The sequence below is a fragment of the Zalophus californianus genome, chromosome 3 (assembly GCF_009762305.2).
Source record: "Zalophus californianus isolate mZalCal1 chromosome 3, mZalCal1.pri.v2, whole genome shotgun sequence".
Taxonomy (NCBI): domain Eukaryota; kingdom Metazoa; phylum Chordata; class Mammalia; order Carnivora; family Otariidae; genus Zalophus; species Zalophus californianus.
In genome coordinates, this window is record NC_045597.1 from 65,202,666 (window position 1) to 65,227,078 (window position 24,413).

Here is a 24,413-nt window from a genome sequence, read left to right on the forward strand (position 1 = left end):
AGTCTTGGTAGGTTGTGTGTTTGTAGAACTTTATACATGTCTTCTAGGTTATCTAATTTGCTGGTATAATTCTTCAGAGTCATTTCTTAATGATCCTTAGTATTTCTGCATTACCAGTTGTAATGTCCCTCTTCCATTTCTAATTTTATTTGAGTCTTCTCTTATTTTTCTTAGAATAGCTAAAGGTTTGTCAATTTTGTTTATCTTTTCAAGAATTCAGCTCCTAGTTATATTGAACTTTTCTATTATCTTTCTAATCTCTGTCTCATTTATTCATACCCTAATATTTATTTCCTTCCTTCTACTAACTTTGGTCTTTGTTCCTCTTATTCTAGTTCCTTGAGGTGTGAAGTTAGGTTATTTGAGATCTTTCTTTTTTCTTAATGTTTGTGTTTACCACTATAAATTTTCCTCTTAGGACTGCTTATGCTGTATCACATATGTTTTGTATGTTGTATTTCCATTTTCATTTGTTGTCTCCAGATATTTTTTTAATTTTATTTTATTTTATTATGTTATCTTAGTCACCATACATCATTAGTTTTTGATGTAGTGATTCACGATTCATTGTTTTCGTATAAGACCCAGTGCTCCATGCAGTATGTGCCCTCCTTAATACCCATCACTGGGCTAACCCATCCCCCCACCCCCCTCCCTCTAAAACCCTGTTTGTTTCTCAGAGTCCATAGTTTCTCATGGTTCATCTCTCCCTCCGATTTCCCCCCTTCATTTTTCCCTTCCTTCTCCTAATGTCCTCCATGCTATTCCTTATGTTCCACAAATAAGTGAAATCATATGATAATTGACTTTCTCTGCTTGACTTATTTCACTTAGCATAATCTCCAGTCCCATCCATGTTGATGTAAAAGCTGGGTATTCATCCTTTCTGATGGCTGAGTAATATTCCATTGTATATATGGACCACATCTTCTTTATCCATTCATCTGTTGAAGGGCATCTCGCCTCTTTCCACAGTTTGGCTATTGCAGACATTGCTGCTATGAACATTGGGGTGCACATGGCCCTTCTTTTCACTACACCTGTGTCTTTGTGGTAAATACCCAGGAGTGCAATTGCTGGGTCATAGGGTAGCTCTATTTTTAATTTTTTGAGGAAACTCCATACTGTTTTCCAAAGTGGCTGTACCAACTTGCATTCCCACCAACAGTGTAAGAGGGTTCCCCTTTCTCCACAACCTCTCTAACATTTGTTGTTTCTTGCCTTGTCAATTTTTGCCATTCTAACTGGTGTAAGGTGGTATCTCAAAGTGGTTTTGATTTGAATTTCCCTGATGGCTAATGATGATGAACATTTTTTCATGTGTCTGTTAGCCATTTGTATGTCTTCTTTGGAGAAGTGTCTGTTCATGTCTTCTGCCCATTTTTTGACTTGATTATTTGTTTTTCTGGGTGTTGAGTTTAATAAGTTCTTTATAGATCTTGGATACCAGTCCTTTATCTGTAGTGTCATTTGCAAATATCTTCTCCCATTCTGTGAGTTGCTTCTTTGTTTTGTTGACTGTTTCCTTTGCTGTGCAGAAGCTTTTATCTTGATGAAGCCCCAAAAGTTCATTTTTGCTTTTGTTTCACTAGCCTTTGGAGATATATCTTGAAAGAAGTTGCTGTGGCTGATGTCGAAAAGGTTACTGCCTATGTTCTTCTCCAGGATTTTGATGGATTCCTGTCTCATATTGAGGTCTTTCATCCATTTTGAGTTTATCTTTGTGTATGGTGTTAGAGAATGGTCAAGTTTCATTCTTCTGTATAGAGCTGTCCAATTTTCCCAGCACCATTTATTGAAGAGACTGTCTTTTTTCCATTGTATATTTTTTCCTGCTTTGTCGAAGATTATTTGACCATAGAGTTGAGGGTCCATATCTGGGCTCTCTATCCTTTTCCATTGGTCTATATTATTTTTAAATTTTCCTTTCAGTTTCTTCTTTGACCTGTTAATTATTCAGGAGCATGTTTAATCTCCACGTAATTGTGAATTTCCCAGTTTTCCTCTTGTAGTTGAAATATAGTGTCATACCACTGTGGTCAAAAAAGATGCTTGATATGATTTCAATCTTCGTAAGTTTGTTAAGACCCTTTTGTGGCCTGGAGAATGTTCCATGTGCACTTGAGAAGAATGTGTATACTGCTGCTATTGGATGGGATATTCTGTATAGATCAGGTTGTTCCATCTGGTCTAACATGTAGTTTAAGTCAAAAGTTTTCTTATTGATACTGTCTTATTTATCCATTGTTGAAAGTGGGGTATTTAAGTCCCTTACTATTATTGGGCTGCTGCCTATTTCTCCTTTCACATCTATTAATATTTGCTTTATATATTTAGGCATTCCAATGGTGGGTGTATTTATTTATGGTTATTATACCCTCCTGATGAATTGATCTCTTTATCATTATATACTGACCTTCTCTGTTCTTTCATTACTGTTTTGGATAAAGTCTATTCTCTCTCTCATGTAAGTATAGCTAGCTCTACTTTCTTTTGGTTTCTACTTGCATGGAATATCTTTTCCCATCTCTTCACTTTCACTCTATATGTATCCTTAAAGCTAAAGTGAGTCTCTTGTAGGGAGAATACAGTTGTGTCTTGTTGTTTTATTCATTCAGCCATTCTATGTCTTTTCATTGGATAATTCCGCCCATATACACATAAACTATTTATTGTTATGTATAGACCTCCTTTTGAGATTTTGTTAACTTATTGGTTTTTTTTTACTGTTTTGTAATTCCTTTGTTTCTTTCTTCTCCTACAATCTTTCTTCATGATTTGATGATTTTCTGTAGTGGTGTGCTTTGACTTCTATATCTTTTGTGTATCTACTACAAATTTTTATTTTGTAGTTACCATGAGGCTTACATAAAACACCTTAAAGTTATAACAGTCTACTTTAAGCTAACAACAACTTAAATTTGAACACACACAAAACCTCCACATTTTTACACTCCTCCCCCCGACATTTGTTTTTGATGTCATAATTACATCTTTTTTATCTTAAGTATCCATTCATCAAATTATTGTAGTTACAGTAATATTTAATACTTTTGTCTCAAACTTTATATTAGAGTTATGTTATTTACCTACCACCATTACAACATTAGAATATTATGAACTTAACTGTTTTATCAGTAAGTTTTATACTTTCATACTTTTAATGTCACCATTTATGTCTTTTAATTTCAGCTTAAAGAAATCTAACATTTCTTGTAAGGCTGGTCTAGTGGTGATGAACTCCAACTTCTGTTTGTCTTAGAAACTCTTCATCTCTCCTTCAAATCTGAAGAACAACCATGCCAGGTAGAGTATTCTTGGTTGGTGGATTTTCTCTTTCAGCACTTGAATATATCATCACACTAACCTCTGGTTTCCAAGGATTCTGCTGAAAAATCAGCTAGAATCTTATGGGGGAGGGGGGTGCCGTTCTCTTGTAAGTAAAAAGTTTCTTTTCTTTAGCTGCTTTTAAGATTCTTTGCCTTTAACTTTTATTTATTATGTTATGTTAGTCACCATACAGTACTTCATTAGTTTTTTATGTAGTTTCCATGATTCATTGTTTGAGTATAACACCCAGTGCTCATTGCAATACGTGCCCTCCTTAATACCTATCACTGGGTTAACCCATCCCTTCCCCTCCCCTCTGAAACCCTCAGTTTGTTTCCCAGAGTGCATAGTCTCTCATGGTTCATCTCCCCATCTGACAATTTATTATAATATGTCTCAGAATGGGTCTCTTTGGAGTCATCTTTTTGGAACTCTCCAGCCTTCCTAGAGCTAAATATATGTTTCTTTTCCCAGGTTAGGAAAGTTTCAGTCATTTTATCTTTGAATAAGCTTTCTGCCCCTTTCTCTCTCTCTCTCTTTGGTACCTCTATAACGTATACAAGTATGCCTGACAGTTCTCATAAGTGCCTTAAGCTATCTTCATTCTTTTCTCATTTTTGCTTCTCTGAATAGGTGAATTCCACTGCTCTGCCTTCAAGTTCACTGATCCTTCCTTCCATTTGATCTACTGGGCTACTGAACCCCTCTACTGAATTTTTTAGTTCAGTTATTGTATTCTTCAGTTCTATGGTTTCTCTTTGGTATTTTCTTATATTTCTGTCTCCTTGCTGAAATTCTAACTTTGGTCATGCATTCCTCTCCTGATCGCATGAGTATCTTTATGAACATTGTTTTGAACTCTCTATTAGGTAAGTCATTTATTTCCATTTTATTAAGGTACAATTTCTGTAAATGTATCTTGTTCTTTTGTTTGGAATATATTCCTCAATTTCTTCATCTTGCTTTACTCTCTGTTAATTTCTGAGCATTAGATATAGCAGACACCTTTCTCAGTCTTGACGGTCTGGCCTCATGAAGGAGATGCACTTCATCAATCAAGTTCCTGGTGGTCTCTCAAACCTTTGTGATTGTTCAAGCTGCCATCTTTGTTCTTAGTGGTTCCCAGTAATTGTGGGTATGCCAAGATCCTCAATGTCCCAAAGTGTGGGAAATACCAATATGCCTGTTCAGGTTCCCAGAGAACTATTAATTGCTTACCCCTTTAGCTCACCAGTGGAGGCTAACTGGAAGCTCAACTTTAAGGTAGCAGCTGAGAAAGTTAGGAGATTAGGTATGTAGTATAATTCCTATTAGGGATAATCAGGAATGAATGTTTTTGCATACTCACTCAATGCTAAGCCAAAGGGAATAGTTACTCGGAGTGCTCACGCCCAAATAGAACTGCCTCTTTGTTTTATGTGGTCCTGGGTGATTCATGAATGCCAAGGTCTGTAAGTTCCTAGGCATGGGTCATTTGGGAAACAGTCCCTTGGGTGGCAACCATAACAGTGTGGGTGCTATATGTGTGGGCAAGCTCCTTCCAGGGAGAAGCTGGTAACTTGGTTTTACTGATGGAACAAGCCAAAGGGAAAAGGCAAGGAAAGTGCTCTCCAGCTCTTTCAGGCTCCAGGAAGGTATCCAGTCAGCACCTAAATGTGGTTTAAATAGAAGCTGGACCCTCAGACAGCTGCTGGTAAAGTATGAAGTCAAACTTCTTCGATGGAAAAACTGAGAAGTGGGCAATTTTGTCTGCTCTCTGTGCACTGAGTCCAGGGACACAGCCATGGGGAGTGCTTATATGCCTGCTAATTGTTCTTTTGTTTGTTATAGTCCTGTGAGATTCATGAATGCAAGCCCCATCGGCTCTCAGAGCTAGGTGATTTGGGGGCCTGTTCCTTAGGTGTCAGTCTTAAAAGCTGGGTTGTTGTATGTGTGGTCCACACTCTTAGCTCCTCCGTGAAAAGCTGGATATTGAGGGGTCCCTCCCAATTGTAAGACACTGCTCCAAGGGAGGAATTCATGATCAGAGTATGTCTCAGTGCTTCCTACCCACTTCAATGTGGGTATTTCCTCAGCCACCCAATGTGTAGGAGTCATTCAACTAGTTTCTGGATTTCTCTCAGAGGTTATTGATCCATGTGTAGTTGTATATATGGGGTGCATCTGTGGGAGGAAGGAAATTCAGAAGCCTATATTGCCATCTTGGTGATGTCCTGTAGGTTCTTTATGGAAATGTTTGTATCTGTCCATGTTATAAAATGGTAGAGCTATTCATGCCCTCTTCCCCAACCTTACATGGCATGTCACAATGAAAACAAGTCCCCAAATTTACTTATGTCAGGATTCAAAAAGACCAATTTATCATACTCCTCCTCTCCGGATTCAGAATTGATCAAGATATATGAAAAAATGTCAGGTAGGAATTGAAATATAGCCTTTATTATTAGAAAAACTATATTGGAACCTCATGTGAAATTGCTTAGGAATAAGATTAGGAATGAGAATTTTAACTATACAAGTAGCAAAAATAAAAATCTAGACAGAATCTGAGGTAATTCCTTATGTGAAGAGAATTTACATAGTTTAAATATGGGTAAGATCAATTTTAGCAACATCAATGAGGTCATAGTCAGTAGGCTAATTATCTCAAGGTGGTGAGCAAATTCAATTTCCTAGGACAAATACAGCTTATAACTTTAGTGAGCCAACACAATTTCCTACAACAAACATTTGAATAAGCCTCGAGGTTAACACAATCTTAATATTATAGGTTACAACATAGGAGATTAAAAATAAAACTCAGTCTTTCCTTAATCTTTCTTATATGAAATGAATGGCAAATGCCACAGTCTTATAGTTTGAATTCTTTCTTTTTTTAAGATTTTATTTATTTATTTGACACAGAGAGAGAGAGAACAAGTAGGCAGAGAGGCAGGCAGAGGCAGAGGGAGAAGCAGGCTCCCTGCTGAGCAGGGAGCCCGATGCAGGACTCGATCCCAGGACCCTGGGATCATGACCTGAGCCAAAGGCAGCCGCTTAACTGGCTGAGCCACCCAGGCGTCCTATAGTTTGAATTCTTAAAGTACTTGTGCCAACAATATTTATTCTGACTCTGTATTTCTTTAATTTTAAACATGGTTTAACTTACCTGCTCAATTTAGGCAATTCTAAACTTGCCTCATATGCTTACCTTCAAGAAGAGAAGACCACAAAAGATCTGGAGACAGAAGTCAAGAGGAAGGGACAGGAAGGAGAGAGAGGGGAGAGAGAGAGAACTCTAGGAAACCATAAGCTAAGTTATACACTGAGCCCCTTTTCTCAGTCTCACAAAAAGTAGTCATCTCACTCCTGGGCAGAAGATCAGTTTAGAGGTGTGGAGAACAATGAAAGCTTACTCCCAATGAGTGCTTCTAAATGGATGAAAGTATTAATGGGAGTTCTTATTTATGACTAGAATGAACTTGAGGATAGGAAAGAATGTTTCCCGTAGAGATAATATTGCTCAGGAAAAGTATGGCAAATGAGAAAAGGAGGCCAATGACGGAATATTAGAGAAAACAAATGATAAAGAAGCAGGTGGGGAAAGAGAAACCAGAAGTAAAAGGATAGAAACCAGAAAGATAGGAAGAGAAATAACCCTGGTATCTCAGGAACATAAATAAGATAATAAGGTGAAACTGGAAAAAAGTTTCAAGAAATTGTTCAAGTCACCAAACATTACACAGTCTATAATCTACATTATAAAGATAATGTGTTATGAACCCCTTTGTGTTAGGCACAGTGATACACATGCAGCTCAGCCAATCCTCTAAATAGGAGGTATTATGATTTTCACCTAGCTAAGAAGAAAACCAAGGTTAAGACAAATTAAGTAACTCATGACAGAGCTGGGATTTGAACTTATTGCTTCTTTCTGATCTTCTTTCTGTTCTAAACATCTATCTTTTCACCATGCTGCAAAACCTCTGAGAATGGAATGGAAAATCTAGCCAATGTATCAGATACATTTTATGCACCTCCTCAAGGTCTCAAGGCCATCACTAGATTCTCAGCTTCTTGTTCCTTCTCACTATCCCACAGCTGCTCCTTCCATAACCATGGCCTACCAATTCCACTGGGATTCCCAATGTTCCTGCTGCTTGGGATTGATGAGTTACTTTCCCAGTGTACTAGGTATCTATTGCTACATCTATTTCTGTGGGTCAGGAAACTGGGCTGTTTTCTCTGGCTTTGGGTCTCTCACAAGGCTCCAATCAAGGTGCCAGTCAGGGCTGCAGTAATCTCAGGCTTACCCAAAGAAGCACCTAAGTTCACACATGTGATTATCAACAATATTTGGTTCCTCATGACCAAATGACCAAACTGACCACATGGTCAGTTCCTTGCCATGTAGGCCTCTCCGTAGGACAGCTCACAATATGGCAGATAGCTTCATCAGAGAGGGTAAAAGAGCATGGATGACAGCAAGATGGAAATCACAGTCTTCTATAACCTACTCTCAGAAGTGACATCCATCACTTTTGCAGTACTGTCATCACAAAAAACACATCACTAGAACCAGCCCATACCCAAAGGGAGGGGATTACACAAGGGCATGAAGAACAGGAAATGGGGATCACTTGGAGCCATTTCAGAAGTTCAGAAGCTGCCTATCACACCCAGAATGGCTGGGCTGCATCACCAGGTTGCCTCTGTGCATCCTGAATTTCTGACCCCTACCACTTCCATACTTGGAAGAAACACTATTAAACATTCCTTCAGCAGTTTCATTTGCTCCCCATGTTTGACATGGAAGGAGTGCATTTTGCAACTGGCTGCTAGGGTAATGTTCAAAAAGTAAAGGGCCTCCCTGATGAAGCAGCAAATGTGAGATGATGTCCATCTCATTAGACACCTTCAAGGACCATGGGATAGGCTGCCAGAGTACACTTGGCTCACGAAGGTCCTGGAAGAATTCTGGCCAAGGGTTGTCCACTGCTGGTGGTGACTACTAGAGGTTCTGGCAGAGCAAGGCCTCACCTAGCCACACTGAGGACTGTGGGGTTCACTGTCTGGGACACACCTGTATCTCATTCATAGTCCACCAGGACACCATGGCACATTGGGAAGAACACCAAAAAGAGGTCAATGAGGATGGTCATTATTAGCTGGAGTTTCAGTATTGCAGGGAAAGGACAGTAAATTAAGGACTTCGGATTATTAGTCTTAATTCTGCAAATCCTAGTATTCAATCAGAACTGGAAAGAATTAAGTGCATTGACAGATGTATTAGTCGGGGTTTCCAGAGAAACCAAACCAATAGGATGTGCAGGATGTGTGTATTTGTGTGTGTGTGTGTGTACACATATATACATATGTATGTATATGTGCATATATATTCTCTCTATATATGTGTATACATATACATACACATGTACAAATATGTATGTGTATGTGTGTGTGTGTGTATATATATATATATATATATATATATATGCAAAAAGAGAAGGAGAGGTTGATTTATTTGAAGGAATTGGTCATGTGATTATGGAGGCTTGGCAATTCCAAATTCTGCAGAGTAGGCCAGCAGGCTAGAGATCCAGGGAGGAGTTTCAGTTCAAGTCTAAAGGCAGTTTCCTTCTTGCTTGAAGAAGATCAGTCTTTGTTCTATTCAGGCCTTCAACTGATTGGATAAAGCCCAACCACATTATGGAAGGCAATCTGCTTTATTCAAAACCCAATGATTTAAATATTAATCCCATCCAAAAACACCTCCATAGTAACACACAGAATAATGTTTGACCAAATATCTAGTTCAGCCAAGCTGACATAAAATTACGCATCACAATAGGAAACTTGCAAATATTCCTTTGTGCTGAAAGCCCAAATTTACCATATCTCCTCAGAGCCTTGAATTGGCCCAAATTCTCTGCAATGATTTTTCTCTTTTGCCTTGAGTCCTAAAATGATTTAAGAGTATCTTTCCTTTTGCATTCCTCACTCTACATACACTTTCAGGTCAATAGTTATATGGTAAGAATCCAGTCTTCTAATTTATAAAACTAAAATGAAAAGGAATCTTCAAATACAGTCTGTTAAACTTGATGTTGGAAAGTCTGGAATGGTGCTAGGAACTTTGGGATGTCAGTTAGAAAATAAGTTCCACAATTTTCCCTCTTAACTTGGTATTTAATGAAAGGAATATTTTCATGTGATAGAGGGGACAAAACTGGAAGGAGACTAGGGAAGATACTGTAGTAGCAGAGCTTATAATATCTTTGTGAAGCAGTCCCATTTTCTAGTCAGACTTGTGTCATTCATGTATTTCCTAAAAGTCAGTGTGAACCAAATGTCCTCATCTTCCCTATGGCCATGAGCCTTAAAGCAACTTAGGCTTGCCTAGCATTTGTAAAAATTCAAATTCCCATGCCTCTGCCCAGAAACCCTGACTCAGTAAGTGAGTCGGAAAGGGGGCTGGAATCTGTTTAACTGCTGACCAAGTGGAGAGACTCGGCAGCAGTGAGGAATCTACAGAAAGGAAGCAACTGCCTCTGCCTTAGTGTCAAGATTTACCCATAATGTGTTGAGCCCCATTCCTACTCTCTCTCTGACTTCCCAAGCCCATAGTACCTATGCATTCCGCAAGTTCTTTCCTTTCTCTCTAGAACTTGAATTTGTCTCTACTAGACATATCATCTGCTGCATCGCTATTACTTATTTGAACTCAAAGTTCTGTCCCATTCAACACAGGCTTGCCTGCTGCTATACATAAGTAAGAAAGACAAAGCCCTACTCCTAGATTGGCTAGATGTTTGTTTCTCAGAGTCAGGCCTAGGTCTTTGAGCCACATATCAAACTACTAAGAACTTTCCAGCCATTCTAAACTGCAAATATATCCAGAAATCTATGAGCACTGTCCAGAGAAATTATCTAATGAAACTTTTTCTTTCTTTAAGCTTTGGCTCAGTCCTGAATTATTTGATGAGCACTGATTAGGTTTCTCTCCTTCCTAATCTCACAAATGCCAATATTATTTTGTTATATTGCTTTTAATAATGTTAAGCCCTCCTGTGGTTTTCAGCCTCACATCCTTTCCTTTCAGAGGCCCCATTTCCTCCATTCCATGTGATTCCAGTGGGGCCTGCCAATCATTAGACCTTACCCTCTCATCCCAGAAAACAGCCACAAGACCCAAGCTTGCCAGTCAGAGTATCCTTTTCCCCAGGACTCAATGGATGGTTGATTGGTCCTACACCAAGGAAGAACACTCAGAGCTTTTTCTTTCCTTCAGGGATTAACATGGATGCAAAAAAAGTAGACCATATACTAGAGTAGAGATTTAAGGACCATTTGGGTCTGAATATACTAGGAACCGTCTTTCCTGTAATTTGAACAAGAACCTGAAATAGAAGTGAAGCCAACAGACAATAGTCCCTGATGAGGGGTGCCTGGGTGGTTCAGTCGGGTTAAGCATCCTACTCTTGATTACAGCTCAGGTCATGATCTCCCCTGCATCAGGCTCTGTGGAGCATGGAGCCTGCTTGGGATCCTCTCTCCCTCTCCCTCTGCCCCTCCTCCCTCACTAAAATAAAATTTTTTTTAAAAGAAAGAAAGAAAATAGTCCCTCATGAACATAAATGCAAAATAACAAGACATCAAAAGGATCATACACCATGATCAAGAGGGGCTTATTCCAGAGATTCAAGGATGGTTCAACATCCACAAACCAATCAATGTGATACACATTAACAAAATGAAGGATTAAAATCATAAGATCATCTCAATAGATACAGAAAAAGCATTTGAAAAAATGCAATGTCCATTTATGATGAAAACTCTCAAAAGTTGGGGATAGAGGGAACATACCTCAACATAAAAAGGCCATATGAAAACCCCCCAGCAATTATCGCACTCAATGGTGAAAAGCTGAAAGCTTTTCCGATCAGGAACAAGACATGGATGTCCATGTCTTTTATTCAATATAGAACTGGAACACCTACTATGGCAATTAAGCAAGAAAAAGAAACAAAAAGGCATCCAAATGGGAAAGAAAGAAGTAAAATAGTCACTCTTTGCAGATGACATGATTCTATACATAGAAAACAGTAAAGACTCCACCAAAAAACTAGAAGTAATAAATGAATTCAGTAAGGTTGCAGGATACAAATCCAACATACAGAAATTGGTTGCATTTCTATATACTAATAATGAAATATCAGAAATAGAAAGTAATAATACTATTTACAAAGGCATCAGAAAGAATAAAATACACAGGAATAAATCTAACCAAGGAAGTAAAAGACTTATACACTGAAAATTATTAAATCATTGATGAAAGAAATTGAAGAAGACACAAATAGAAAGATATTCTATACTTATGGATTAGAAGAATTCATACTGTGAAAATGTCCATACTACCCAAAGCAATCCACAGATTCAGTGCAGTCCCTAATGAAATCCCAATGGCATTTTTCACAGAACTAGAACAAATGATTTTAAATCTGTATGGAACCATAAGAGATAACAAGTAGTAGCCAAGGAAATCTTGAGAAAGAAGAACAAAGCTAGAGGTATGATGCTCCCTGATTTCAAACTATACTACAAAGATACAGTAATCAAAATAGTACAGTATTGGCATAAAAGCAGACAGATAGATCAATGGAACACAATAGAGAACCCAGAAATAAACCATACATATATGGTTAATTAATTTACAACAAAGGAGGCAAGATTATACAATGGGGAAAAGACATTCTCTTCAATAAATGATGTCGGAAAAACTGGACAGCCACATACAAAAGACTGAAATTAGACCACTATCTTACATCATACACAATATAAATTCAAAATGGATTAAAGATTTGAATGTAAGACCTGAAACCAAACAAATCCTAGAAGAAAACATCAGTGGTAAGCTCCTTGACATCACTCTTGGCAATATTTTTTTGGATCTGACTCTAAAGGTAATGGCAATGTAAAATTAAATAAATAAAGGTAATGGCAATGAAAGCTAAAATAAACAAATGGGACTACATTCAAACTAAAAAGTTTCTGCAAAAAAAAACCATTAATAAAATAAAAAGGCAATATTCTGAATAGGAGAAAATATTTGCAAACCATATAGCTGATAAGGAGCTAATATCTAAACTATATGAAGAACTCATGCTTTATAAAACAGACTCTTAATTACAGAGAACAAACTGAGAGTTGCTGGAGGGGAGGTGGGTGGGGGATGGCTTAAATGGGTTATGGGTATTAAGAAGGGCACTTGTGATGAGCACTGGGTGTTGTATGTAAGTGATGAATCACTAAATTCTATACCTGAAATTAATATTATATTGTATGTTAATTAACTGGAATTTAAATTAAAAAGTGAAACTACAAAAAAATTTTTTAACTCATAGCAACTCAATTACAACAACAAAATCTGACTTAAAAAATTGGCAGAGAAAGGGCTACTACCCAAAATATATAAAGAACTTATACAACTCAAAACCCAAAAAATGAATAATCGAATTAAAAAATGGCAGAAGACATGAACATACATTTTTCCAAAGAAGACATCCAGATGGCCAACAGACACATGAAAAGATGCTTATCAGTTAGCATCAGGGAAATGCAAATCAAAACTACAATGAGATATCACATCACACTTGTCAGAATGGCTAAAATGGGGGGGGCGGAGCAAGATGGCGGAGGAGTAGGAGACCTGGGTTTCGTCTGGTCTCAGGAATTCAGCTGAATAGGGATCAAACCATTCTGAACACCTACGAACTCAACAGGAGATCGAAGATAAGAAGAGTAAAAACACTCTGAACAGAAAAGCGACCACTTTCTGGAAGGTAGGACGTGCGGAGAAGGGAATCCGAGGCGATATTCGGGAGGATAGACGGCGGGGGAGGGGGCCTCCGTCGGACGCTTCTGGCAAGTGCTAGAGCCACGGAGCACAAAATCAGAACTTTTAGAAGTCGGCTCCGCTGAGGGACGTTGCTCCAGGGGCTAAGCGGGGGGTGGAACCCTCGCAGGACAGTGTGGTCTCAGGACCCTCGGGGTCACAGAAAGACCGGGGGTGCCTGAGTGCAGCAGAGCTCCCAGGTATCGGAGCAGGGAAGCCAGCTGCAGAGACGGAGCTGAGGCGCGGGCTCTCAGCTCGGGGTTGCCATAAACGGTGATCCGCGGCCCAGTCGGGCCACTGCTCCTCCAGCAGGGACCCAACAAGTGGCAGAGCCGGGGAGACTCCCCTTCCACCCCTGGGAGGAGCAGCGCGAAAGCGCACCGCAGGGATCTGCTGGGTTTGGAGACTCCACACGGGGTCGGGTGCCAGAGATAGAAATGCTCGATCACAGGCCGGGTGAGCACGGAGTGCGGCTGGAGACCGGGGAGATGGGAGTGACTGACTGCTTTTCTCTGAGGGTGCACTGAGGAGCGGGGCCCCGAGTTCTCAGCTCCTCCAGGCGGAGATTGGGAGGCCACCATTTTCACCCTGGTCCTCCAAAGCTGTACCGAGAGCTTGCAGGGAACAAAAGCTCCTGAGAGCAAACCGGAGCAGCTTGCTTAGCCCCGACACACAAGGGCGGTGCAATTCAGCCTCCGGCAAAGACATTTGGGAACCACGGCAACAGGCCCCTCCCCCAGAAGATCAGCACGAACAGCCAACAAGCCAAGACCAAGTTTACCGATCAAGGAGAACGGGAGAACTCCAGCACTAGGGGAATACTGCACATAGAATTCATGGCTTTTTTTTACCATAATTCATTAGTTTTTCAAAGTTAATTTTTTTAACTGTTTTTTTTGAATTTTTCTTTTTCCCTTTTTCAAACAACATCTTATTAATCCCTTTTTTTAAAAAAAACATTTTTTATTTTTCATTTTTAGAGTCATATTTTTATCCCTTCATAGTAGATACCCTTATTTTTGGCATATATATATATAAGTTGTTCTCTCTTTAAAATTTTGAGATACAATTTCTTCTAACAGATCAAAATATACCCTAAATCACTAGTGTATGTTTTTGTTCTATTCTACTGCCTGATCACATTCTCTCCCTTTTTTTTTTCTTTTTTTCTTTTTCTTTTTAAATCTTCTTCTTTCTTTTTAAAAACAACTTCTTATCTTATCAACTCCTTTTATAAAATCTTTTATAATTTTCATCTTCACAGTCATCTGCCATCCCTTCATTGTATCAACCCTTATTTTGTACATATATAAGTCTTTCTTCCTTTAAAATTTTAGCAGGCACTTTCTTCTAACAGACCAATATATGCCCAAAAGCTAGTGTGTGGCACTGATCTATGCACTAGCCTGATCATATTTGATCATATTCTGTTTTTTTTTTGTTTTGTTTTGTTCTGTTTTTGTTTGTTTTTATCTTTTTCTTTTTCCTTTTTTTTTTTTTCTTTCTTTCCCTTTTTGTCCCCTGGTTTCAGGTCTTTTCTGATTTGTATAGAGTATATTTGCTAGAGACGTTGTTAACCTGTTAGCATTCTGTTCTCTCATTCATCTGTTCTCCTCTAGACAAAATGACAAGATGAAAAAAATCACCTCAGCAAAAAGAACAAGAGGTAGTACCGTCTGCCAGGGATCTACTCAATACTGACATTAGTACGATGTCAGACCTAGAGTTCAGAATCATGACTTTAAAGATACTAGCTGGGCTTGAAAAAAGTGTGGAAGTTATTAGAGAAACCCTTTCTGGAGAAATAAAAGAACTAAAATCAAACCAAGTCGAAATCAAAAAGGCTATTAATGAGGTGCAATCAAAAATGGGGGCACTAACTGCTAAGATAAATGAGGCAGAAGAAAGAATCAGCGATATAGAAGACCAAATGATGGCAAATAAAGAGGCTGAGAAAAAGATAAACAACTACAGGATCACGAGGGCAGAATTCGAGAGATAAGCGATACGATAAGACAAAACAACATTAGAATAATTGGGATCCCAGAAGAAGAAGAAAGAGAGAGAGGGGCAGAAGGTATATTGGAGCAAATTATAGCAGGGAACTTCCCTAATGTGGGGAAGGAAACAGGCATCAAAATCCAGGAGGCACAGAGAACCCCTCTCAAAATCAATAAAAATAGGTCAACACCCTGACATCTAATAGTAAAACTTAGGAATCTCAGAGACAGAGAAAATCCTGAAAGCAGCTCGGGAGAAGAGATATGTAACCTACAATGGTAGAAACATTAGATTGGCAACAAACCTATCCACAGAGACCTGGCAGGCCAGAAAGGACTGGCATGATATCTTCAGAGCACTAAACGAGAAAAATCTGCAGCCAAGAATACTATAACCAGCTAGGCTATCATTGAAAATAGGAGAGATAAAAAGCTTCCAGGACAAACAAAAACTAAAGGAATTTGCAAACACAAAACCAGCCCTCCAAGAAATATTGAAAGAGGTCCTCTAAGCAAAAAGAGAGCCTAAGAGCAACATAGATCAGAAAGGAACACAGACAATATGCAGTAACAGTCACCTTACAGGCAATACAATGGCACTAAATTCATGCCTTTCAATAGTTACGCTGAATGTAAATGGGCTAAATGCCCCAATCAAAAGACACCGGCTATCAGATTGGATTAAAACACAAGACGGATCAATATGCTGTCTGCAAGAGACTCATTTTAGACCCAAAGACACCCCCAGATTGAAAGGGAGGGGGTGGAAAACCATTTACCATGCTAATGGACACCAAAAGAAAGCTGGGGTGGCAATCCTTACATCAGACAAATTAGATTTTAAAACAAAGACTGTAATAAGAGATGAAGAAGGACACTATATCCTACCTAAAGGGTCTATCCAACAAGAAGATCTAACAATTGTAAATATCTATGCCCCGAACATGGGAGCAGCCAATTATATAAGGCAATTAATAACAAAAGCAAAGAAACACATTGACAACAATACAATAATAGTGGGGGACTTTAACACCCCCCTGACTGAAATGGACAGATCATCTAAGCAAAAGATCAACAAGGAAATAAAGACTTTAAATGAAACACTGGACCAAATGGACTTCACAGACATATTCAGAACATTCCATCCCAAAGCAACGGAATACACATTCTTCTCTAGTGACCATGGAACATTCTCCAGAATTGATCACATCCTAGGTCGCAAATCAGGTCTCAACCGGTACCAAAAGATTGGGATTATTCCTTGCATATTTTCAGACCACAATGCTTTGAAACTAGAACTCAATTGCAACAGGAAAGTCAGAAAGAACTCAAATACATGGAGCCTAAAGAGCATCCTACTAAAGAATGAATGGGTCCACCAGGAAATTAAAGAAGAATTAAAAAAATTCATGGAAACCAATGAAAATGAAAACACAATGGTTCAAAATCTTTGGGATAAAGCAAAGGCAGTCCTGAGAGGAAAGTGTATAGCAATACAAGCCTTTCTAAAGAAACAAGAAAGGTCTCAAATACACAACCTAACCCTACACTTAAAGGAGCTGGAGAAAGAACAGCAAATAAAGTCTAAACCTAGCAGGAGAAGAGACATAATAAAGATCAGAGCAGAAATCAATGAAATAGAAACCAAAAGAATAGTAGAAGAGATCAACGACTCTAGGAGCTGGTTCTTTGAAAGAATTCACAAGATTGATAAACCCCTGGCCAGACTTATCAAAAAGAAAAGAGAAATGACCCAAATCAACAAAATCATGAATGAAAGAGGAGAGATCACAACCAACACCAAAGAAATACAAACAATTATAAGAACATATTATGAGCAACTCTATGCCAGCATATTAGATAACCTGGAAGAAATGGGTGCATTCCTAGAGATGCATCAACTACCAAAATTGAACCAGGAAGAAATAGAAAACCTGAACAGACCTATAACCACTAAGGAAATTGAAGCAGTCATCAAATATCTCCCAACAAACAAAAGCCCAGGGCCAGATGGCTTCCCAGGGGAATTCTATCAGACATTTAAAGAAGAATTAATACCTATTCTCCTGAAACTGTTCCTAAATAGAAATGGAAGGAAAACTTCCAAACTCATTCATTGAGGCCACCATTACCTTGATCCCCAAACCAGACAAAGACCCCATCAAAAAGGAGAATTACAGACCAATATCCTTGATGAACATGGATGCAAAAATTCTCACCAAAATACTAGCCAATAGGATCCAACAGTACATTAAAAGGATTATTCACCATGACCAAGTGGGTTTATCCCTGGGCTGCAAGGCTGGTTCAACATCCGCAAATCAATCAACGTGATACAATACATTAACAAAAGAAAGAACAAGAATCATATGATCCTCTCAATAGATGTAGAAAAAGCATTTGACAAAGTACAGCATCCTTTCTTGATCAAAACTCTTCAGAGTATAGGGATAGAGGGTACATACTTCAATATCATAAAAGCCATCTATGAGAAACCTACAGCGAATATCATTCTCAATGGGGAAAAGCTGAGAGCTTTCCCCCTAAGGTCAGGAATGTGGCAGGGATGTCCACTCTCACCACTGCTATTCAACATAGTATTAGAAGTCCTAGCCACAGCAATCAGACAACAAAAAGAAATCAAAGGCATCCAAATCGGCAAATAGGAAGTCAAACTCTCACTCTTTGCAGATGATATGATACTGTATGTGGAAAACCCAAAAGACTCCACCCCAAAACTGCTAGAACTCATACAGGAATTCAGTCAAGTAGCAGGATATAAAATCAATGCACAGAAATCAGTGGCATTCCTATACACCAACAACAAGACATAAGAGAGACAATTCAAGGAGTCGATCCCATTTACAATTGCACCCAAAACCATAAGATACCTAGGAATAAATTTAACCAAAGAGGCAAAGGATCTATACTCAGGAAACTATAAAATACTCATGAAAGAAATTGAGGAAAACACAAAGAAATGGAAAAATGTTCCATGCTCATGGATTGGAAGAACAAACATTGTGAAGATGTCAGTGCTATCTAGAGCAATCTACACATTCAAAGCAATCCCCATCAAAATACCATCCACCTTTTTCAAAGAAATGGAACAAATAATCCTAAAATTTGAATGGAACCAGAAGAGACCCCGAATAGCCAGAGGAATGTTGAAAAAGAAAAGCAAAGCTGTCGGCATCACAATTCCGGACTTCCAGCTCTATTACAAAGCTGTCATCATCAAGACAGTATGGTACTGGCACAAAAACAGACACATAGATCAATGGAACAGAATAGAGAGCCCAGAAATGGACCCTCCACTCTATGGTCAATTTATCTTTGACAAAGCAGGAAAGAATGTCCAATGGAAAAAAGACAGTCTCTTCAACAAATGGTGTTGGGAAAATTGGACAGCCACATGCAGAAGAATGAAACTGGACCATTTCCTTATACCACACACAAAAATAGACTCCAAATGGTTGAAAGACATAAACGTGAGACAGGAGTCCATCAAAATCCTAAAGGAGAACACAGGCAGCAGCCTCTTCCACCTCAGCCACAGCAACTTCTTCCTAGAAACATCGCCAAAGGCAAGGGAAGCCAGGGCAAAAATGAACTATTGGGATTTCATCAAGATAAAAAGCTTTTGCAAAGCAAAAGAAACAGTCCACAAAACCAAAAGGCAACCGACAGAATCGGAGAAAATATTTGCAAATAACATATCAGATAAAGGGCTAGTATCCAAAATCTATAAAGAACTTATCAAACTCAACACCCAAAGAACAAATTATCCAATCAAGAAATGGGCAGAAGACATGAACAGACATTTTTCCAAAGAAGACATCCAAATGGCCAACAGACACATGAAAAAGTGCTCAACATCACTCGGCATCAGGGAAATCCAAATCAAAACCTCAATGAGATACCACCTCACACCAGTCAGAATGGCTAAAGTTAACAAGTCAGGAAACAACCGATGTTGGCGGGGATGCGGAGAAAGCGGAACCCTCCTACACTGTTGGTGGGAATGCAAGCTGGTGCAGCCACTCTGGAAAACAGTATGGAGGTTCCTCAAACAGTTGAAAATAGAGCTACCATACGATCCAGCAATTGCACTACTGGGTATTTACCCCAAAGATACAAACGTAGGGATCCGAAGGGGTACGTGCACCCCGATGTTTAGAGCAGCAATGTCCACAATAGCCAAACTGTGGAAAGAGCCAAGATGTCCATCGACAGATGAATGGATAAAGAAGAGGTGGTAGATATACACAATGGAATATTATGCAGCCATCAAAAGGAATGAGATCTTGCCATTTGCAACAACGTGGATGGAACTGGAGGGTGTTATGCTGAGTGAAATAAGTCAATCAGAGAAAGACAGGTATCATATGACCTCATTGATATGAGGAATTCTTAATCTCAGGAAACAAACTGAGGGTTGCTGGAGTGGTGGGGGGTGGGAGGGATTGGGTGGCTGGGTGATAGACATTGGGGAGGGTATGTGCTATGGTGAGCACTGTGAATTGTACAAGACTGATGAATCACGGATCTGTACTTCTGAAACAAATAATGCAATATATGTTAAGAAAAAAAAAAGAAGAAGATAGCAGGAGGGGAAGAATGAAGGGGAGTAAGTCGGAGGGGGAGACGAACCATGAGAGACCTTGGACTCTGAAAAACAAACTGAGGGTTCTAGAGGGGAGGGGCGTGGGAGGATGGGCTAGCCTGGTGATGGGTATTAAAGAGGGCACATTCTGCTTGGAGCACTGGATGTTATGCACAAACAATGAATCATGGAACACTACATCAAAAACTAATGATGTAATGTATGGTGATTAACATAACAATAAAAATTATTTAAAAAAATATGTAGAGAAACACTACATAATAACAGTACCAGTAGCCCAGCGGGGGGGAAAAATGGCTAAAATCAAAGACACAGAAGACAAGAGGTATTGGCAAAGATGTGGAGAAAAAGGAACACTCATGCACTATTGGTGAGAATGTGAACTGGTGTAGCCACTGTGGAAAATAGTATGGAGATTCTTCAAAAAGTTAAAAATTTTGAACTATCCTATGATCCAACAATGGCACTACTGGGTATTTACCCCAAAAATACAAAAACACTAATTCAAAGGGATACATGCACTCCTATGTTTATAGCAGTATTATTTATAATAGCCAAGATGTGGAAGTAGCCCAAGTGTCCACTGATTAATGAAGAAATAAAGAATATGTGTTATATATATGTACAATGGAATATTATTCAGCCATAAAAAAGAATGAAATCATGCCATTTGCAATGACATGGATGGAGCTAGAAAGTACAATGCTAAGTCAGATAAGTCAGAGAAAGATAAATACCACATGATGTCACACACATGTGGAATTTAAGAAACAAAACAATTGAGCAAAGGGAAAAAGAGAGAGAGAGAAACCAAGAAATGACTCTTAACTATAGAAAACTGATGGTTACCAGAGGACAGGAGGGGCGATGAGTGAAATAAATCCTGGGGATTAAGGAGTGTTTTGTTGTGATTAGTATCTGGTGATTAAAAAAAAAAATGGGCAGAGATACCTAGCTGGCTCAGTCAGTAGAGCATGAAAAGTAAAAAAGAAAAAAAAATGGGCAGAGGATTGAATCAGCAGAGACATTTTGCCAAAAAAGACATACAGATGGACAACAGGCATATGAAAAGATACTCAGTATCACTAATCATCAGGAAAATGCAAATAAAAACCACAATGAGATACCACCTCATACCTGTGAGAATGGCTAAAATCAAAAACACAAGAAACAAGTGTTGGCAAGAATGTGGAGAAAAGAGAACCCTCATACATTATTAGCAGGAATGTAAATTGATGCATCCACTATGGAAAACAGGATAAAGGTTTTTCAAAAAATTAAAAATAGAACTACCATATGGTCCACCTATTCCTCTTCTGGGTATTTATCTGAAGAAAACAAAGATACTACTCCAAAAAAATATATAGGTACCGCTATGTCTATTGCAGCATTATTTACAATAGCCAAGATAGGGAAACAACTTAGGTGTTCATCAACAAATAAATGGATAAAGAAGTTATAAAGAAGTTATGGTACGTATGCACCATATGCTTGGAATGGAATACTACTCAGACATAAAAACAGAAGAGGTCTTGCCATTTGTGACAAGACAGATGGATCTTGGGGGTATTATGCTAAGTAAAATAAGTCAGACAGACAAAGACAAAAACCATTGTCATTTCACTTACATGTGGAATAGAAAAACAAAACAAAGTAAAACCGAAACTCATAGAACAGATTTGTGTTTGTCAGAGGGAAAGAGGGGTGGGAGGTGGGCAAAAGGAGTGAAAGGGGTCACTATATAGTGGCAGATGATAACTAGACTTATGGTGGTGATCACTGTGTAGTATATACAACTACAAATTATTATGTTGTATACCTAAAACAAATATATACCAATTTTACCTCAATAAAAAATTATAAAAATTTTAAGATTTTTTTTATTTATTAATGAGAGACAGACAGAGAGAGAGAGAGAGAGAGGCAGAGGAGAAGCAGGCTCCCAAGGAGCAGGAAGCCCGATGCGGGACTCGACCCCAGGACCCTGGGATCATGACCTGAGCTGAAGGCAGATGCTTAACCATCTGAGCTACCCAGGTGCCCTATTATAAAAATTTTAAAAAGAGAAAATAGGGAAAAAAAAGAAAGAAAATTTTTAAAAAAAGGAAACAGAGCCAGGTGATGGAAAAAGAAACAGATGCCTGACAATATCACTTAAGCACCTGGAGAAAGCCATGCCTGAAGTAGTAAATTCCTGTACTTTTGAGTTATGTGAATGGATAAATTTTCTTCTTTTTCCAATCTTATTCAAGTTAGCTTTTTGTCACTTGTAAGGAAAAGAATCCTGACCAATTTACTTCCATTCTCACATAACAACTCCATAGTCATTTTTAGGTAAGGGAAAATACTTCTCCACCATTATATACTTTTCAGTGGCACAGAAATTATACTCTTTCTTTTCTTTTTTCTGACTTTTTTTACCTCAACTAGCTAAATAACTGTGATAATATTCCCAATTAGCCAACATTTTTAAACACTATGCTGCCTTCAGGTAATTTGTGGAGAGGTGTGGCCACAAAGATGTGCAGAGTGACTGACCTGATCCCAACACAGAAGTAAAGCCACCTGTCTTTGTCAACATGGTCCATCTTACTCTTTCATGGTTAGGCCATGAAATATATACAAAACTACTGTGTATTACTGTCAGCAGCCTGAAACTTACAGTAAGACATAACATATTACCTATCACAACCAATAATTGTCCCTTCCCAATTTCCCCATTTCTATCAAACTTGCCCTTCCTCCTTTACCAACTTGTTTTGATCCACTATCATAATCAGTTGCTTCTTCTGTTTACAGGGTAAGGGAAAATATTTCCCTTGGGTCTGATGCTGACTTTGTTTTCAACAATCACACCTTTCATAGGTCTGGTTAAAACAGTCCTCAGTTGGGGCACCTGGGTGGCTCAGTCAGTTAAGAGGCTGCCTTTGGCTCAGGTCATGATCCCAGAGTCCTGGGATCGAGCCCCACATCGGGCTCTCTGCTCAGCGGGAAGCCTGCTTCTCCCTCTCACACTCCTCCTGCTTGTGTTCCCTCTCTCACTGTCTCTCTGTCAAATAAATAAATAAAATCTTAAAAAAAAAAATAGTCCTCAGTCACTCTTCATCATGTGGCTCCTAATAATGTGTTAAAATATATTCCCAAATCTGCTGCTACTGTATTCAATCCAGGCTTCTCACCACTCAGTATTTCCTCCCCCTCCTTACCTACCATCTCTAATCTCTCTCCTGCATTTTCTCAGTTGGTTCTCTTTTGAAAGTTTTTTAACAAGTCCAGTTAAGGGGCACCGGGTGGCTCAGTCGTTAAGCGTCTGCCTTTGGCTCAGGTCATGATCCCAGGGTCCTGGAATTGAGCCCCACATTGGGCTTCCTGCTCAGCGGGAAGGCTGCTTCTCCCTCTCCCACTCCGCCTGCTTGTGTTCCTCTCTCGCTGTGTCTCTCTCCGTCAAATAAATAAATAAAATTAAAACAAAACAAAACAAAACAAAAGTCCAGTTAAGTCACTACCTTGTTTGGGGTCCGTCCTATCAAAATTTGAGTTTTTTTATTTTAAAAAATAAAATTGGGTGCCTGGGTGGCTCAGTTGGTTAAGCGACTGCCTTCGGCTCAGGTCATGATCCTGGAGTCCCAGGATCGAGTCCCACATTGGGCTCCCTGCTCAGCAGGGAGTCTGCTTCTCCCTCTGACCTTCTTCCCTCTCGTGCTCTCTATCTCTCATTCTCTCCCTCTTAAATAAATAAATAAATAAAATCTTTAAAAAATAAAAATAAATAAAAATAAAAAATAAAATCTTCATGTTTGAAAAAGCAAATTGTACACTATAGCACAATTCCTAGGAGCAATTTTATGATAAAAGTGAAAAGGAGAAAACTTTGTGGTTAGATAGCTTAACTTGATAAAAATGCTTTCTAGGTATCATTGTTCCAATTTATTAGTTAAAAAATACACTAAATGTTTCCATATGACCGTGACTTCATTTTTGTGAATAAACTGACCTAAATACATGCCAAGAGAGATTGCTCAACTAAATCCATAAATGTTGGATTAGAAAATATAATTACACTCTGGCCAAGAAGAGTAGAGGCTGAAAGTTAAAAATGCTATATACAGTTCAGGTCAAATAGAAATGCAGTTAATTTCTAAATCCTCTTTAAACACTTAAAAAATAGAAAAGCAGCAGTGTGCTCCTGAGAGAGTTAATTAACTAAAGTTTTTTCCACTTTAGAAGTTTATTATCTTTCTCACTCTATCTGAACCAGTAGTTTCTTTTGAATAAGAAGCCTTAAAAATTCTTCTTAGAATTTTCATCAAAAAATAGCTAAAGCATATATATTACTCTATATGTATGAGTCAGCCAAACTCTAAGGATTATTGTTTGTAGAATATTGAGGTCCTGATTTATAGTCTTCTTATGACATTTATATTAACATGGCAACTCCCCACGGAAACTAAAAAAAAAAAAAAAATACTAAATGAACTGCAAAGGCTAAATTTCAGACTATGACCAATTTACAAGGTCAACAGTATAACTTACAAATTAATCATCAGATAAACAACTGGACTTCACAGCTTATGCAATTCAC